The sequence below is a fragment of the Chiloscyllium plagiosum genome, unplaced genomic scaffold (assembly GCF_037043375.1).
Source record: "Chiloscyllium plagiosum isolate Xiang-an unplaced genomic scaffold, Cpla_swu_hap1 HiC_scaffold_11, whole genome shotgun sequence".
Lineage (NCBI taxonomy): Eukaryota > Metazoa > Chordata > Chondrichthyes > Orectolobiformes > Hemiscylliidae > Chiloscyllium > Chiloscyllium plagiosum.
The window spans coordinates 16325228-16344324 of NW_028270149.1; the positions used below are offsets into that span (position 1 = coordinate 16325228).

General features: G+C 41.5%; 1 protein-coding gene across 5 annotated transcripts in view; it reads right to left on the reverse strand.

The window, feature by feature from the left end:
- The window catches only part of LOC122557422 (neuronal PAS domain-containing protein 2), a 281788-nt gene extending 262929 nt beyond the window's left edge, over positions 1–18859 (reverse strand). For 2 of the 5 annotated variants that reach the window (XM_043705135.2, XM_043705134.2), the window contains exon 1: positions 18579–18859. The gene's annotated coding sequence lies outside the window, so the exon portion shown is untranslated. The other 3 variants (XM_043705130.2, XM_087991866.1, XM_087991865.1) reach the window with 3 other exon arrangements.
- Positions 18860–19097: the final 238 nt, after the last annotated feature.

Below are 19097 nucleotides of genomic sequence, written 5' to 3' on the forward strand. Positions count from 1 at the left end.
GATCCTGTTGTAATCTGAGGTAACCCTCTTCACTGTCCACTACACCTCCAATTTTGGTGTCATCTGCAAACTTACTAACTGTACCTCTTATGCTCGCATCCAAATCATTTATGTAAATGACAAAAAGTAGAGGGCCCAGCACCAATCCTTGTGGCACTCTACTGGTCACAGGCCTCCAGTGTGAAAAACCACCCTCCATCACCACTCTCTGTCTTCTACCTTTGAGCCAGTTCTGTATCCAAATGGCTAGTTCTCCCTGTATTCCATGAGATCTAACCTTGCTAATCAGTCTCCCATGGGGAACCTTGTCGAACGCCTTACTGAAGTCCAGATAGATCACATCCACTGCTCTGCCCTCATCAATCTTCTTTGTTACTTCTTCAAAAACTTCAATCAAGTTTGTGAGACATGATTTCCCACACACAAAGCCATGTTGACTATCCTGAATCAGTCCTTGCCTTTCCAAATACATGTACATCCTGTCCCTCAAGATTCCCTCCAACAACTTGCCGACCACTGAGGTCAGGCTCACCGGTCTATAGTTCCCTGGCTTGTCCTTACCACCCTTCTTAAACAGTGGCACCATGTTTGCCAACCTCCAGTCTTCCGGCACTTCACCTGTGACTATCGATGATACAAATATCTCAGCAAAAGGCCCAGCAATCACTTCTCTAGCTTCCCACAGAGTTCTCGGATACACCTGATCAGGTCCTGGGGATTTATCCACCTTTAACCATTTCAAGACATCCAGCACTTCCTCCTCTGTAATCTGGACATTTTGCAAGGTATCACCATCTATTTCCCTACAGTCTATATCTTCCATATCCTTTTCCACAGTAAATACTGATGCAAAATATTCATTTAGTATCTCCCCCATTTTCTGTGGCTCCACACAAAGGCCGCCTTGCTGATCTTTGAGGGGCCCTATTCTCTCCCTAGTTACCCTTTTGTCCTTAATATATTTGTAAAACCCCTTTGGATTCTCCTTAATTCTATTTGCCAAAGCTATCTCATGTCCCTGTTTTGCCCTCCTGATTTCCCTCTTAAGTATACTCCTACTTTCTTTATACTCTTCTAAGGATTCATTCGATCTATCTGTCTGTACCTGACATATGCTTCCTTCTTTTTCTTAACCAAACCCTCAATTTCTTTAGTCATCCAGCATTCCCTATACCTACCAGCCTTCCCTTTCACCCTGACAGGAATATACTTTCTCTGTTCTGAAAGGCAAGTAAAGTTAACCTTTTACTCTTTTCAAAATGCTTCATTTATCTAGTAATATTAAACTCTTTACTTCCACTTCCGTCACTGCCCCAACTCACACCTCTTTTGCCTCAGGTGTCAATCTCAAACGATATTCTCAGCTCTCTTCAGTGACATTTAGATGTATTGCTCCATTGTCATTGTCTTGGAGGGTAAGAGTAGGTGTGGATTTTCAGCAGTGCTGGTTACTGGGCTGTATAGCAGTGAAGACCAATCAAGGACCAACTGATTGAAGAGGCAACTTTCAGGCAGTTATATTGTCACTGCCCATGGGTAAGAAATATTCTCGTTCATGTCCATCTGTGATTCTCTGTGAGGCAGGTATGAATGTGCTGAATGAAAAGAAGAATGAAGAGCGGTATGGAGTTGAGAGAATGGAAACCTCCCTCCTACTGCTGGAATGGAAACTTCACTTCAGTTGTGCAGTTAGTTTGGTGTGAGATTGCTCCTCTGCTGACATGACTATCTCTGGAGATTCATCAGAAAGTAGAAATGCATTGTCATCAATAGGAAATAGACTTTTGGATTAGGATCTGTAACAGGTTCCTGTGGATCACTGTCTTCTTCAGCTGGATAAAATTTGATGGTGGCAGGACGTGCAGAGTACAGACTGGGATTACCATTGACCAGAATCTGCACTGAACGTTATGGTTACAGGAGCAGGTCAGAGGTTAGATTAGATTAGATTACAGTGTGGAAACAGGCCCTTCGGCCCAACAAGTCCACACCGACCTGCCCAAGCGCAACCTACCCATACCTCTACATTTACCCCTTACCTAACACTATGGGCAATTTAGTATGGCCAATTCACCTGACCTGCATATCTTTGGACTGTGGGAGGAAACCGGAGCACCCGGAGGAAACCCACGCAGACACGGGGAGAATGTGCAAACTCCACACAGTCGATTGCCTGAGGCGGGAATTGAACCCGGGTCTCTGGCGCTGTGAGGCAGCAGTGCTAACCACTGTGCCACCGTGCCGCCCACAAATCCCACAGCGAGTTACTCTAACTGACCCTTTGTCAAAGCTCTTTTGTCTCCCTACAGATGCTCCCAGACCTGCTAAGATTTTCCAGCATTTTCTCTTTTGGTTTCAGATTCCAGCATCCGCAGTAATTTGCTTTTATAAAGGGTGGTGGACATATGTTGCGCTTGGGCAGGTCGGTGTGGACTTGTTGGGCCGAAGGGCCTGTTTCCACACTGTAATCTAATCTAATCTAACCTCTGACCTGCTCCTGTAACCATAACGTTCAGTGCAGATTCTGGTCAATGGTAACCCCAGTCTGTACTCTGCACGTCCTGCCACCATCAAATTTTATCCAGCTGAAGAAGACAGTGATCCACAGGAACCTGTTACAGATTCTACTACCTTCAATTTCCCTTCTCAGCCATTCACCATCCTAACTTGAAAATATCATAGAATCCCTATAGTGTGGAAACAGGCCCTTCGGCCCAACACGTCCACACCGACTCTCTGAAGAGTAACCCACCCAGACCCATTCCCCTACCCTACTACTCTACATTTACCATTTACTAATGCACCTAATCTACACATCCCTGAACACTACGGGCTATTTAACATGGCCAATTCACCTGACCTGCACATCTTTGGACTGTGGGAGGAAACCGCAGCATCCGGAGGAAACCCACGCAGACACGGGAAAATGTGCAAACTCCATACAGACAGTCGCCACAAAATGGAATTGAACCCCAGTCCCTGGCACTGCGAGGCAGCATGACTAACCACTGAGCCACCCGAAATATGTCATCATTCCTTCAGTGTTGTTCAATCTAAATCCTGGAACTCCATCCCTAATGGTATTGTGGGTCAACCTACAGCACATGGACTTCTGAGGCTCAGGAAGGTAGCTCACAGTCTCCTTCTCAAGGGCAACAAGAGATGGGTATTAAATGCCATCCCAGCCAGCGATGCCTATAACTAATGAATAAATAAAAACATGTTATCTGCCTACTATTCTTAATCTCAGTTAAATGTTTGGACTGGCAAAATGTTGAGAGCTTAAGTTCTGCATTTTCTTTATCATTTTACACTTAACAGAACTATCATCATTCTATAGGCGATCTCCATCATTAACAAGGGCCAGTTTTTCCTTAATAACAATGTGGCAGATTGATGTTTTCCCCCTTTAGTTTATTTTATCAAACACAAGGTACACAAGGTCTTCCATTATAGCAGGGTGTTTTCCTCAAACAATAATTTCCAGTCATTCTTGAGCCCTGAATGTTTCAGTAGAAGAGAGACATTGTCCTCTATTAGGGTATATTCTTGTTGAGTTAATTGTGTCTGCCTCTGCACAGAAGGTGTGAAAATTGTTGTAATCTGTCCTGTCTTCACCTCATTGCTATGTGGATGCTAATGGCTGGGCTTCTACATCAGTGTGACTTTCAGGTAGTTAGATTGCTCCAACTCTTGTATAATTTTGATCTGTTCAAACGCCTTTTGACGTTAGTGTTGAAACTTCTCCAAGATACTCCTCATCTGTGGAACATCTACAGGTTAGGTCTCTATGTGTAAACTGAAAAGCTCTTAGAAAGGATCCATGGTTAGCTGATGTAATTCACTTACTCACTCCAGCTGCAATTTATGCAGATTAATAATTTCTGTATGTTAGATATTGGTCCAATCCAATTTATACTTCAGGGCATGCTGTTCACTGCAAAGCTTTTATTAGCTGCTTGCAGTTATTGAACTACCACTTAATGGGCTGTTTCCTGGATTAGGTGCATCTTCTCTGAATGTGTCAGGTTTCGGTTGATGGTTCTTATGCATGATTGTAAAGTTGCGGTGCACACAGTTGACCTTTGAAAATGCAAGTGAGCAACATCCACTCTGTCTGAAGCTTCAGAGTCCGTGAATGTATGTTGGAGGCCTAAGGCCTCTTCCGGGCATGATCAAAGGTCCCTTTCTTACTACTTCTTCTTCATCTGCCCAGATGTTATGGTCACTTTTATGGCTCCAGAGAAAGTTTGAAGCTTTTTTTAATGTTCATTTCAATTTGAAGCCCTTCTTGAGCTGTTTGCCCTATAAGCATAGGGGTATCTTCTATTTCCCCTAGTGCTCAGCCTACAATACCAGCAGGTCCTTTAGCTGTGTTGTAACTTTAGCAAGGTCCTGCTTGTGTGTGGAGTGCAGCTGATGGTCTCTTTCTGCTTGCCTGCACCACTCCAGCCTTCAACGTGGGCAGGAAATTCTTCGTCTGTGATTGGCACTGCTAGTGCTGTAGCTCCATGTCATCAGTGGAATATGTAGACAGTTTGACCTCTTTGTTACCTTCTCCTGCAAAGGGATGATTCTCCTCAAAGGAGACAAGAGACCTCATGAACAGAATCCAAAAGAACAGAAATGTATCAAAAAGCATAGATACATCTTTCTCTGTACCTGATTTAAAATTAGTTTCCTTGCTATTAGTCACGATATTGGCATCCAGAATTTGTCACATGATTCACAAAATTTAAGAAGACCAAAGTCTGCATTGGGTCTATTATACTCCCCGAAACGAATTCATCCTGCTCCACCAAAGCCTGGGCACTTGTAGCCTTCTGTGGTCTATTATTCATTTTCTGTAAACATAGTTCTGAAATGGTTTCTTCTCATGACCTTTGTAATACTGGTTGAATCTGGATCCTGTTGTTGTGGTCCCTTAATGGCACCAACCACATCCTACATCTTTGCACACTTCCCACGGAGAAACCTCTGGAACGTGCAAACTTCACACAGACAGTCACCTGAGGCTGGAATCAAACCGGATCCCTGGTGCTGTGAGGCAGCAGTGCTAACCATTGAGCCACCACACCACTTCCTACTTGCAGTCAGTTGTCCACTTTTAATTGAGATGTTGATTAGTTTTAAATTCAAAGCTTAATGCACCTCATTAAAGTGGGATTTGGGGCAATGGTAATGAAGACGATAAAGACAGAATCACTGGGATTACCTTTTGCCCTACTGTGGAACCACTGCATTTGCTGCATGTCACTGCTGTTTCTCATTGTAACATTGAAAGCTGTTACATTTTACAAATAACGTGTTAACCAGCACTAACATATTGCTCACTTGGTTTCAGATACTTGATGAGCTAATGCTGAATACATTTGTGATAGTTTTAACATTAGCTATTCTCAAACCATCATTTTTTTTTGACTTTTGTTCTATGACATGGATATGAGCTAACACGAAGTTTGTATTGCCATCACTTGTTCCTTATTTCAATCTATCAGCTTCTGTGCCCGTATTCACAATGTTATTATTCACTAGAAAGTTAACTAGATTAATTCCAGAGGCTAGGTTTAGAAGGAGAGATTAAGCAGTTTTGGCCTATACTTGGTAGTTTAGAAGTATGAGTGGATATCTGATTGAGGCATATAAGATGCCAAAGGGATCTTAGTGGATCAGAGTAGCTGTAGAAAAGATGTTTCCTCATCATTTTTTTATTATCCATGGGATGAGGACATCGCTGACTAGACCAGCATTTATTGCCTGTCCCAAAATGCCCAGAGGGCAGTTAAGAGTCAACCACATTGTTGTGGATCTGGAGTCACATGTAGGCCAGACCAAGTAAAGATAACAGTTTCCTTCCCTGAAGGACATGAGTGAATATTGTTGGGTAATGTGGGGCAATCTAGAACGAGAGGTCATCGTTTTAGGATAAGGGATAGCTGAGTTAAAACAGAGACAAGGAGAAATTACTTTCTGAAAAGATCATGAATCTGTGAAGTTTGTTACCCTAGTGTGTAGAGCAGGACAGGAAACTCAATAAATTTAAGGAGGAGATAGATTTGTATTGGTAATGGATTAAAGGGTTATGGTGAGCAGACAGGAAAGCAGAGTCGAGGCCAAGTTGAGATTATATTAAATGGCTGAATTGTCAACTCCTGCTCCTGAGTTGTAACATCCTTATTCATAATCTCATGCCATTTGTTTGAAATGATGGTGCAGTAACATCTTATTTTCATGACAGAAAACATACATTGCGAATTGAAAATTGTAAGGTGACAATAGTCCATTACAAAATGAATGGATGTAGTATGAGACGAAACTAAATGCAAGAAATATTGAAGTCCCAGGAAATTAAACATTGTTTTTCCCTTCTCTGTCTCTGCACAGAGTGGACTATCCTACACTGACTAGCTTCTTATGTGCTCAGCAGCCCAGGGTTAAATCTTATCATACCATGATATCATTTGAATTGCCTTAAGTCATGACCATTTTAGAGCACTATTCTCACAAACACAGAAGTAAAGCAGAACCCAGGAGCTACGTGATGATATGGCTTATAAATGATGATGCAGAAACATCAGGCATGGTCAGTGTGTTGGGTAATGCCAATGAATATTTGGTGGATGTTGGAATCAGTGCAACGCTACAACACATAACTTCTGCAGGAGATATAGTTTATGGCGCTGTCAATAAAACTCTGCCATTGCTCACACACGGGCTTCTTTCTCTCTACTGTTTGCTGCAGGCAGAATCCAAGGTGGAATCTAATGAAGACTCGAGGAACAGGGAATATGACGGGCAGGAAGAGTTCATCAGGCAGGAACCACAATGCTGAAGTTATGACACCAGATTCAGAATGAAAATTAAGTTAACCGAGTAGCGGTGGGTGATTGGCCTCACACTTGGTGGATTCCTACTTGTAACATATTTAGTACCATGAATATTCATTGGAGGAGCGTATCAATGTGTGGCAAGGAGGAAATGAATAATATAAATGAATTATAGCAATGTCATCATCTATACCTAGTTAAGAGATACACATTACATGTGGGTAGAGACTGAATGACAGACATTAATCTCCCATAAACTGAGGAGCTGGTAGAGCTTTCACTTTCATGTCACCTGATGGAGAGGCAGTGCTCCAAAAGCATATGATTCAAAAGAAACCTAGACTCATAGAGTCATAGTGTCCTACAACATCGAGACAGGCCCTTTGACCCAAATTGGTCCATGCTGACCAAAATGTCTATCAACGCTAACCCCATTTGGTCCATATCCTTCTAATCTTTTCCTATCCGTGTATTTATCCAAATGTCTTTTTAATGTTGTTAATGTACCCACCTCAACCACTTCCACTGGCAGCTCGCTCCACATGCATACCACCCTCTGTGTAAAAAAGTTGCCCCTTAGGTTCCCTTTTTTTTCCCCTCTAGCTTTAAGCTGATGCCCTCTAGTCCTCGATTCCCCAACCCTGGGAAAAAGATTGACTGCATTCACCCTGTCCCTGACTCTCATGATCTTATATATCTCTGTAAGGTCTCCCCTCAGTCTCCTCTGCTCTAAAGAAAAAGTCCTAGCTTGTCCAACCTCTTCCTACAACTCAGACCGTTAAGTCCTGGCAACATCCTTGTAAATTTCTTCTGCACTCTTTCCAGTTTAATAACATCCTTTCTAATAGCAAGGTGGCCAAGACATGTCTTATAAAGAAAAGTTGAGGGAGCCAGGGCTTTTCTCATTGGAGCGAAGAAGAATGAGAGGTGACTTGATAGAGATGTATAAGATGTTGAGAGGCATAGATAGAGTGGATAGCCAGCGACTTTTTTTCCATGGTAGAAATGTCTATCATGAGGGGACATAATTTTAAGGAGATTGGAGGGAGGTTTAGGGGAGATGTCAGAGGTAGGTCCTTTACATAGAGAGTGGTGGGTGTGTGGAATGCACTGCCAGTGGTTGAGGAAGGTGGTAGGGTCAGACACATTAGGGTCATTTAAGCGACTCTTAGATGGGCACATGGAAGATAGTACAATGAAATGTTATAGGTTCATCTGATCTTCGAGTAGCATAAAAGGCCGGCACAACATCGAAGGCCGAAGGGCCTGTACTGTGCTGTACACCTATCACATTTCCGACGCCCCTCCCCCAATTCCCTCCTCCCTACCTTTTATCTTAGCCTGCTGGACAAACTTTCCTCATTCCTGAAGAAGGGCTTATGCCCGAAACGTCGATTCTCCTGTTCCCTGGATGCTGCCTGACCTGCTGCGCTTTTCCAGCAACACATTTCCATCTCTGATCTCCAGCATCTGCAGACCTCACTTTCTCCTGTACTGTTCTATGTTCTATATAGGAAAGCTGAACACAATATTCCAAGTGCAGCCTCACCAATGTCCTGCATAATTGCAACATAACTTTCCAATTTCCATACTCAGTGTCCTGACTGATGAAGGCCAACAGGTTTAATTGGAAGCACTAGCTTTCGGAGCGCTGCTCCTTCATCAGGTGGTTGTGAAGGAGCAGCACTCTGAAAGCTAGTGCTTCCAAATAAACCTGTTGGACTATAACCTGGTCTTGTGTCATTTTTAACTTTGTACACCCCAGTCCAACACCGACATCTCCAAATGATGAAGGTCAGTGTGCCAAAAGCCTTCTTCACTGCCCTGTTTACCTGTGACTCTAGTTTCAGAGAACTGTGTACCTGAACTCTAAGATCCCTCTGTTCCCCTACACTCCTTACACACCTATCATTCACCATGAAACCGCTACCTTGACTTGCCAAAATGCAAGACCTCACAGTATCTATATTAAACCCCATTTGTTATTTCTTTGCCATTTCCCCAGCTGATCAAGGTCCTGCTGCAATTTCTGAGAACCTTCCTTACTGTCCACGATACTGCCTATTTTAGTGTCATCTGCAAATCTGTTGGACTCGAACCTGGTGTCATGTGACTTCTGACCTTGTCCACCCCCAATCCACATCTTCACCGAGAAAGACTGTGAAAGACTCTCTTACCTGTAGTTTTACAGGATTGTTCACCGAGTACACAATTCAATCCGTACCAGAGATTTTCCACCCATTGTCATTCTCTGAATGACTCCAGTTGGCTTCCCCCTCTTATTCTACATGTTTTCCTCTTATCTTTGTGGGTCAAATTGCTGGATTATTTCTGACCTAAACATTTCCTCTTGTTCTTTCCTCCCCTCCTCTCACCCCTTTCTCAGCCTCCATACTCACTTAAAAACCACTGCGTTCTGACAAAAGACCGCCAGTCTGAAGTGTTTGCTTTAATTTTCTATCCACAGAGACTACTAAATATTTTCAACATTTTAGATAGGACTTTAGTTTAAACTATACTGTGGAGTATCTTCAGTCTGGTAAATGGAAACAACTTCAAAACACATTTTTATAAAAATACCTGGAAGGAAGATGATCAAGCGTTGTGAAACAGTCTGCATGGTGTAGTGAATTATGTGCCTTTCATCCCTAATTCCCTTTTTGTGATTTCTTATCTATAAAATCTTCTGGGGCACGGATAGGGTAAATAGACAAGGTCTTTTTCCCAGGGTACGGGTGTCCAAAACTAGACCACACAGACTTAAGGGGAGAGGGGAAAAATTTAAAAGGGACCTAAAGGGCAATGTTTTCATGCAGAGGGTGGTGTGTGTATGGAATGAGCTGCCAGAGGACATGGTGGAGGCTGATACAATAACAACATTAAAAAGACATCTGGATGGGTAATGAATAGGAAGGGTTTAGAAGGATATGGGCCAAATGCTGGCAAATGGGGCTAGATTAATTTAAGACATCTGGCTGGCATGGATGAGTTGGATTGAAGGGTCCGCTTACATGTTGTACAGCTCTATGACTCTAAAATGACTATCTCTGCATTGTAATATTGCAGAAAATAAATTATGAAGTTCTGGGAATAAATTTACCCACTAATTTGATCATAAAATATTAAATGTCGTCATAAACCATATGAAATAAATAACAGAACTAAATGCCATCTAAATTCCAAGGTTCAATTACAAGCTACACTCACTTTGTGCAGGTTATTAATTCATAGATATGTGTAAGTTTTGGTATCAATGATTTTCTATTGTTTTGTGCCTTGTTTTGATTTCTAATTGCTGTGGCAAACAATATACATGGAGTTGTCCTCTTCTGCAATATGTTTTGTGTTTACAGAAGCATCGTTTGCATTCAATTCTAAATTGTTCAGGGCCCACGATTACAATATTAGACATTTTGCAGCCATGAAATAGAAACATCTATCAAATAACATATATAATTAAAGTAAAAGATAATGTAATCTCATTTTATATAAACTTTATGCACTAATATCCCTGTTATGGAGCCACAGAGTTATATAACAAGGAAACAGACCCTTCGGTCCAACTCATCCATGCTGACCATGTTTCCCAAACTAAACTAGTTCCGTTGCCTATATTTGGCCCATATCCCTCGCAGGTTTTGCTATTCATGTACCTGTTGTCCAAATGTCTTTAAAATGGTGTAAGTGTACCTGCATCGATCACTTCCTCTGGCAGTTCATTCCACATATACTCCACCATCTGCTTGAAAATGTTGCCCCTCAGGTCCCTTTTAAATGTGGCAAGGGGCTGGGAACCAGAAGAGAAAACAAGTTGGCAGTGAGGTGGAGACTGGAGACTGTAATAATTATGAAGGTAGCATAAATAAAGGGAAGAGTAGGCAGAGAGCAGATGAGCGCAAAGAAACTGGTGGCACAAAATGCATCTACTTTAATGCAAGGAGTATAGTGTGTAAGGCAGATGAACTTAGAGCTTGGATTGGTGCCTGGGAGTATGATGTTATTGCAATCACAGAGACTTGGTTGAAGGAAGGGCATGATGATTGGCAATTAAATGTTCCAGGCTATAGATGCTTCAGACAGGACAGGGGGGGGAAGTAAAAGGGGGGAGTAGAGTTGCATTACTGGTCAAGGAAGATATCACGGCTGTGCTAAAGGAGGACACTATGGCGGTCTTGGGTAGTGAGGCATTATGGGTGGAGCTGAGAAATAAGAAGGGTGCAGTCATACTATTGGGGCTGTATTACAGGCCTCCCAACAGTGAGCCTGATGTAGAAGAACAAATAGGTAAAGAGATTATGGAAAGATGTAGAGGCAATAGGATGATGGGAGGTTTTAATTTTCCCAACATTGACTGGGATACACTTAACGTCAGAGGTCTGGATGGGGTAGAATTTGTAAGAAGCGTCCAGGAGAGTTTTCTAGAGCAGTATATCAATAGTCCGACGAGGGAAGGAGCCATATTGGACCTGGTACTGGGAAACGAGCCAGGACAGGTGGTAGAAGTTGCGGTGGGGATTTCTTTGGGAACAGTGACCACAATTCTGTAAGTTTTAGAATAATCGTAGATAAAGAAGAGAGTGGTCCTAAGGGAAGAGTGGTAAACTGGGCCAAGGCCAATTATATCAAAATTAGGGAGGAGCTCAGAAATGTGGATTGGACACAGCTATTTGAAGGGAAGTCCACATTTGAGATGTGGGAGGCTTTCAAAGATAGGTTAAAGATAGTGCAGGATAGTCATGTCCCGTTGAAGACAAAGGAACGGAAGGGCGAGATTTGTGAACTGTGGATGACAGGAGAAATTGTATGGCTAGCCAAGAGGAAAAGGCAAGCATACGTAAGGTCGAGGCAGCTACGAACAGAACAGGCCCTGGAAGAATATTGTAAGAGCAGACAAGTCTTAAATGAGGAATCAAGGGGTCATGAAATAGCTTTAGCTAGCAGAATTAAGGAGAATCCCAAAGCATTTTATTCTTATATAAGAAGCAAGCAGGTAACTAGAGAAAGGATTGGTCCACTAAAGGAGAACAAAGGAAGGCTGTGTGTCGAACCAGTGAGAATGGGTGAGATTCTGAATGATTACTTTGCATCAGTGTTCACTGAGGAGAGGGATATGATGAATGTTGAGATTAGAGATAGAAGTTGACATAAGTAGGGAAGATGTGTTGGGTAGGCTAGAGGTTATTAAGATGGACAAATCCCCAGGACCGGATGGGATCTATCCCAGGTTACTGAGGGAGGCAAGAGAGGAAATAGCTGAGGCCCTGACAGATATCTCTGTGGCATCCTTAAATACAGGTGAAGTGCCGGAGGACTGGAGGGTTGCTCATGTTGTCCCCCTGTACAAGAAGGGTAGTAGGGACATTCTGGGTAACTACAGTGAGTCTGACATCAGTGGTGAGAAAGTTGCTGGAGAAGGTACTGAGGGATAGGATCTATTTATATTTAGAAAAGAATCAGTGATAAGCAACATGGTTTTGTGCGGGGGAGATCGTGCCTTACCAACTTATTAGAGTTCATCGAGGAAGTAACCAAGTTGATCAATGAAGGGAGGGCTGTTGATGTCATATACATGGACTTTAGTAAGGCATTTGATAAGGTTCCCCATGGTAGATTAATGGAGAAAGTGTATTCATATGGTGTGCAGGGTGTTCTAGCTAGGTGGATACAGAACTGGTTGAGCAACAGGAGACAGAGAGTAGTAGTTGAAGGGAGTTTCTCGAAATGGAGAAAGGTGACCAGTGGTGTCCCACAGGGGTCAGTGTTGGGGCCGCTGTTGTTTGTAATATACCTAAATGATCTGGAAGAGGGTACTGTTGGTATGATCAGCAAGTTTGCAGATGACACGAAGATTGGTGGAGTAGCAGAAAGCATAAGGTACTGTCCAGAGAATACAGGAGGATATAGATAGCCTCCAGAGTTGGGCAGAAAAGTGGCAGATGGTTTTCAATCCAGACAAATGTAAGTTGATCCATTTAGGCAAGACTAATTCTAGAGCGAATTATGCAATGAATGGAAGAGCCTTGGGGAAAGTTGATGGGCAGAGACATCTGGGAGTGCAGATCCATTGTACCCTGAAGGTTGCTGCACAGGTGGATAGAGTGGTCAAGAAGGCATATAGTATGCTTGCCTTCATCGGACAGGGTATTGAGTATAAGAGCTGGCAAGTCATGTTAAAATTGTACAAGACATTGTTTTGGCCACATTTAGAATACTGTGTACAGTTTTGGTCGCCACATTACCAAAAGGATGTGGACGCTTTGGAGAGGGTGCAGAGAAAGTTTACGAGGATGTTGACTGGTATGGAAGGTGCTAGCTATGAAGAAAGGTTGAGTAGGTTAGGTTTATTTTCATTAGAAAAAAGATTGAGAGGGGACCTGATTGAGGCTTACAAAATAATGAAGGGTCTCGACAAGGTGGATAGAGACAAGCCTTTTCCCAGGGTGAAGGATTCAATAACGAGAGGTCACGCTTTCAAGGTGAGAGGTGGAAAGTTTAAGGCGGATACACACGGCAAGTACTTCCCACAGTGGTTGGTGGGCATTTGGAACGCGTTGCCAGCAGAGGTGGTAGAGGCAGGCTCGGTAGATTCATTTAAGATGCGTCTAGACAGATGCATGAGTAGGTGGGGAGCAGAGGGATACAGATGCTTAGGAATTGACCGACAGGTTTAGACATTACATTTGGATTGGCTCAGGCTTGGAGGGCCGAAGGGCCTGTTCCTGGGCTGTAAATTTTCTTTGTTCTTTGTTCTTTGTTCTAAATCTTTCTCCTCTCACTTTAAAAATAACCCTCTGGTTTTGAAGTCACCCACACTCAGGTAAATATCTTTCCAATTCACCTTATCTATGCCCCTCATGATTTTATAAATCTCTGTAAGGCCTGCCCCTCAACCTCCTCTGTTCCAGTGAAAAAATGTTCCAGCCAATCCAGCCCCTCCTTATAATTCACACCCTCCTGGCAACATCCTGGTAAATCTTTTCTGAACACTCTCCAATCTAATGATATCCTTCCTATAACAGGGTGACCAGCAACTGTACACAGTACTCCAAAAGCAACCTCATTAACGTCCTAGGCAAAAGTGAGGACTGTAGATGCTGGAGATTAGAGTCTAGATCAGAGTGGTGCTGGAAAAGCACAGCAGGTCAGGCAGCATCCGAGGAGCAGGAAAATCAACATTTCGGGCAAAAGCCCTTCATCAGGAGGAAATCAACATTTCGGGCAGGAGCACTCCTGATGAAGGGCTTTTGCCCGAAATGTTGATTTTCCTGCTCCTCGGATGCTGCCTGACCTGCTGTGCTTTTCCAGCACCACTCTAATCTTGACTCATCAATGTCCTGTATAACCTCAACATGACATCCCAACTCTTATACTCAATGGTTTGAGCAATGAAAGTAAGTGTGCCACATGACCTTTTTTATAATTTTGTCCCTGGATCCAAACATATGTAATGTTCAGTAATGTGGTCACATTTTCCATCTCTATTCAATATGTAAGGCATTTTCTGAAGCTTCTGCATCATCAAATTATGCAATAAAATGTTAAGCAAGAGAGGTTGGCTAACACAAAAGTCTGCTACATCAAGCATATATATTTAAGAACCTCTCATTGAGAGTAAACATCACACTCTCAGCACAGAATTGTGCCAAACCTTTATTAATGGCTATTTTAGTTCTTTCTACTTGTAACACCTAAGCTGATCATTAACACCTAAGCCAAGTAACACTCACAATACTAGGTAGTTTGTCATGACCATTTTATATCACCATTAAAATTAATTACTAAGATACCACTGACAATTAAGAATATTTACTATTTAAGACAATTCCATCAATTTGCATTTATTAAAGTGTGAGGGCCTTTGTAAATTAATCTTCTCTCTTTCCAGTTCTAAACATTTATCCTGATTTCAGGCAAATTGAAGGGTTTATTGAATGTCTTACATCTTGTGACTGCCAATGATTCACCCTGTACATAGGAGCTAAGTGCCTTGATGTAGTCAGAGTCTGTCGCTGCATCATGAGAGGAGTGGCAGGATTATAAACAAACCCCTCTTCCCTGACCCAATCTTCTGCATAAAAAAAACATTTTCCTAGTTACCATCAGTTCTGACAAAGGGTCACCGGACCCAAAAAGTTAACTCTGATTTCTATCCACAGGTGCTGTCAGACCTGCTGTTTCATTTACCAACAATTTCTGTTTTTGTTTCTGATTTACAGCAAATGCAGTTCTTTAGGTTTTTATTAAGTTATGAACAGTTGCTGGTTGGGGCTTGAGTTTCCTTGTCGTGCCTCTGGCCTGGGCAGATGTGAATTATTTCTTCCTGGAAATTGTGGAGGTGGCTATCGTACATTGATGCGAGGAACTATAGTATGGCCAACTTTCTTCAACACTCATTTAGTTTTCTATCTCCTCTCTATCATTTTATTGAATCTTACAGTGCATAAGAAGGCCATTATATGCAAGTTGATTTTCTGATAGAGCTATCAAATGTGTTCCACAACCCATGGCCCTGCAAATTCAATTTTTCCGACATATTGCTAATTCCCTTTTGAAAGTTATTATTGCTTCAGTTCCTACCACTCTTTGAGGTAGTGTATTGCACATCGAAAGATCTCGCTGTGAAAATAAATCTCATCTCCCCTTACGTTTTCTTGCCAATTACCTTAAACCTACGCCCTCTAGTTATTGTCTCTCCCACCAATGAAAACATTTCCCCCCATTCACTCTCTCAAAGCCCTTCACAATTTTGTATATCATTATTGAATATCCACTTAACATTTCTTTAGAAGAATCATATGTCCACATACATGTAATATCTTCCAAATCCCCTCAAAAGCAATACTTTAATGTTAGTGTATTCCACAATCTCAGAATCTATCAAAGTACTTAATAGTATAATCTAATAGAATAACAGTTACTGTTCTCCAATTGCATTAACACCAGCATGCCTGTTTCCCCATGACATGCAACTCTAAAGGACAGGCCTTTGCCAGCATCACTAATGTATGAGAATTTTTAAAAAAAGAAATCATTAAACTGTGCAATAACTAGAAGGATAACTTCTACTAAATTCTAAAAAAGTGATTATAAAGCAGATATATTTAGGATTCTGAAATTCTCAGGAACCTCACAGCTTCAGGGCTTGCAGTGTGATGATAAGATGATATATTTTCTTAATAATATTTTCACACCAAGAAATCCAATGTTAAATACCTGTTCATCTTGTTATGAGTGAGTGGTTTTATAAGATTGTTGTATTTTAAACTGTCTTCTTTATTTCAAGGTAAAATGGGGTAATATATGACCTGTCACTAGTTCAGTCTGATGATAACCCTGTATTGTGCATACTTAGTGAAATACCCTAAGGACACAGATGAAGAGAAAGAGACAGAGCAAAAAAGAAAGTAAGAGAGAGAATGAGAAAAAGCAAGAGAGAAATGAGTGAGGAATGAAATGAGATAGGGAAACAGCAGCTGCTGGGAACAGCAAATGAAATGATTGTTCTCTGTTAGACACCAGGCAGAATGCGGGTGGGAAGACATTCTTAATCAAAGGATGGCAACCGAGGTAAATTAAACTCACTTGAATATTTGCCCTGGCAAGGCCTGGAGAAGGGGTTGCCAGAGTCAGCCTTGCTATTGGATGTTGCTTTGGGATTCTCAGGAATCTGAGGGAAACACCTTTTGCTGTACATCAAAAATGATAAATAATGAAATAGGAAATTCCAAAAGCAGCAACTTTCAACTTGTTCCTACAAAGACTACAATTCTGATGAGAGTGTGGTACACCAACTGAATGTGGCATGCAGTTTTGGTTGTGACAGCAACTTAAGGAGAAAAATTATTTCTGCAATTTAGAGTATTAGCTGCCTACTAAATAGAACCTAGTCAATGTTAGTTTTAGTTTTTTTGTTACAGTAAAAGTCTGAAAACATGAACACTTTTAGCTTATTATGGGGAATTCAAATCTCTTTTTTAAAAGTTATTGTTCTGTGTGGGGATTGTAACAATTTAGTATTGCTCTGTCCTGCAGCCTACCACTATGGACTCATAGACGTTTACGACATCGGAGGAGGCCATTCAGCCCATAGTGTTTACACCAATCAACAAAAATCTGACTATGTTTATAACTGTTTGCAGCTTTTGGCCCATAGACCTGGAGGCTATACCAATGCAAGTGAAGAGCTTATGTTTTAGAAGATTACTATCAAATTTAAGAGGGATCAGAAAAGATTTACCAGGATGTGGCTAGGAATCAAGAGTTTGAATTGTAAAAATAGGCTGGATAGCATGGGACCTTTATCAGTGGGGTGTAGAAGATTGAGGGGTGACCTTATAAAAGTTTATAAAATCATGAAGGGCATAGAAAAGCTGAATAGCAAAGGGTCTTTTCCCTAGGGTGGGAAAGTTCAAAACTAAGGACTAAGGGGCATATTTTTAAGGTGAGAGGAGAAAGTTTTCAAAAGAACAAGAGTTGTTTGAGTGTGGAATATCAGAGGAAGTAGTGAATGCAGGTACACTTACAACATTTATAAGACATTTAAAAAGACACGTGAATAGGAAAGGTTTGGAGGGATTTGTGCTAAACGCAGGCAAGTGGGACTAGTTTAGTTAGGGAACATGGTCGGTGTGAATGGGTTGGATCGAAGGGTCTGTTCCCAAGCTGTATGACTCTATGACTCTATATCATGGCACTGACAAAAATTACAGGTCGTAACTAGCGTCGTCAGCCCCGGCGTTATATTCCCTGAAGTTGCTTCACATGAACTATCCTCCTTACCATTAGTCATCACAATATGCCTGCCCTTACAGCCTTTACCAATTAACCTTCCACCTTCACCCAATACCTTCCTCATTAATAATTAGAAAGTAAAAATAAAGAATTGTTTAGTTAGTGCCCCAATGATTTTTCTCCATGTGCCTGTTCACTGTGGTATCCAGGAGATAGTATTTGATTCCTGGAAATTTGATGGCAATCCTGTGGGATCTGAAAGCTTAGTCACAATTGTCTTGCAGTCTGTTTGTTTTCTTCAAAAAAAATCATTCTTTAGGAGACTACATTTTACGTTTCGAATTGCAGTTATGAAAACATATCTAACTGTCCTTTAGTTGAGCTAAACACTGTAGCGAAGTCAACATTATAATTGAACAGCAACTAACAGGCAGCATTTTTAAGTGTAGATTAAAATAAATATTACAGCTCAGCTTTCCCCAAACACAGCTCCAGGAAGTGCAGAATAAATTTGCCCACTGATGCATAGCAGAATTATTCTGAGACAGATCAGGTTTGACAACAGAGAAATCATGAAAATGCTGAAAAAGGAGTTGAGCTGCTAGCAATGCACTGTTACACAAGAGAAAATAATCCTTTGTTTTGTCAGAGCAGGAGTCCACTTATGGCCTTAAATACGCACTAAGGGAAAAGACAGATCCACTCAGTGGGAGTTATAATCATTCTAAAGGATGTTACATGAAAAGCAGAGATTTGATAGAATAATTCAATAATCAGCTAGAGAATTAATTGAAGATATACACAGATATGTATCCACAAAGAGACATACATATACACAAACATTGCACACGCATAAACAGAGATATAAATACATGGACATATATACACACAAACATGTATACACACATATATGCTCACAGTGCCACACATTACATATATATCTGTTCAAGCAGAGACACATAAAAACATTCAGAGGCACACACACTGACAAATATGGGTTGTATTACAGAAGTCACTCACCTAGGTATCTGTGAAGACTTGTTCATTGTTTCTGAGTTTTACACAGAGGCGTTCAGAGTAACTTTGCCTATTACTCATGAAGGTGGTTATGTAACTATCACCATTTCTCCAATAGCGTGGGCCATGAACATGCCAAGTGGTTTCCAAGAAATGCCATTTCCTATCTCAGGGAGAACCACACCACATTTTGGGTAGCACAGTTGTCGAGAGGAGCTTCTCTTTTTGAAAAAGACCGTTAATGAGACTTGTGTTGTTTGTTTTTAGACAGAGGGTTCAAAGGTCCCTGAGAACAGAAGGGAGATAATGCCACTGTGAGTAAGTGGTGTATGCTTGATTGAGATAACATACCTTGTCAGCTGAGATCAGCTTGGCCCAGATTATACTACACTACACTACGACTGAGTGACTACTCATGCAAACAGGAGATTCCCAATGCTCTATGCTACTGACTGATCAGCACTTCAATAGGTAGATGCTTAATGCTATAGGTAAATGCAAAGGATTGCAGGAGAAAATGTT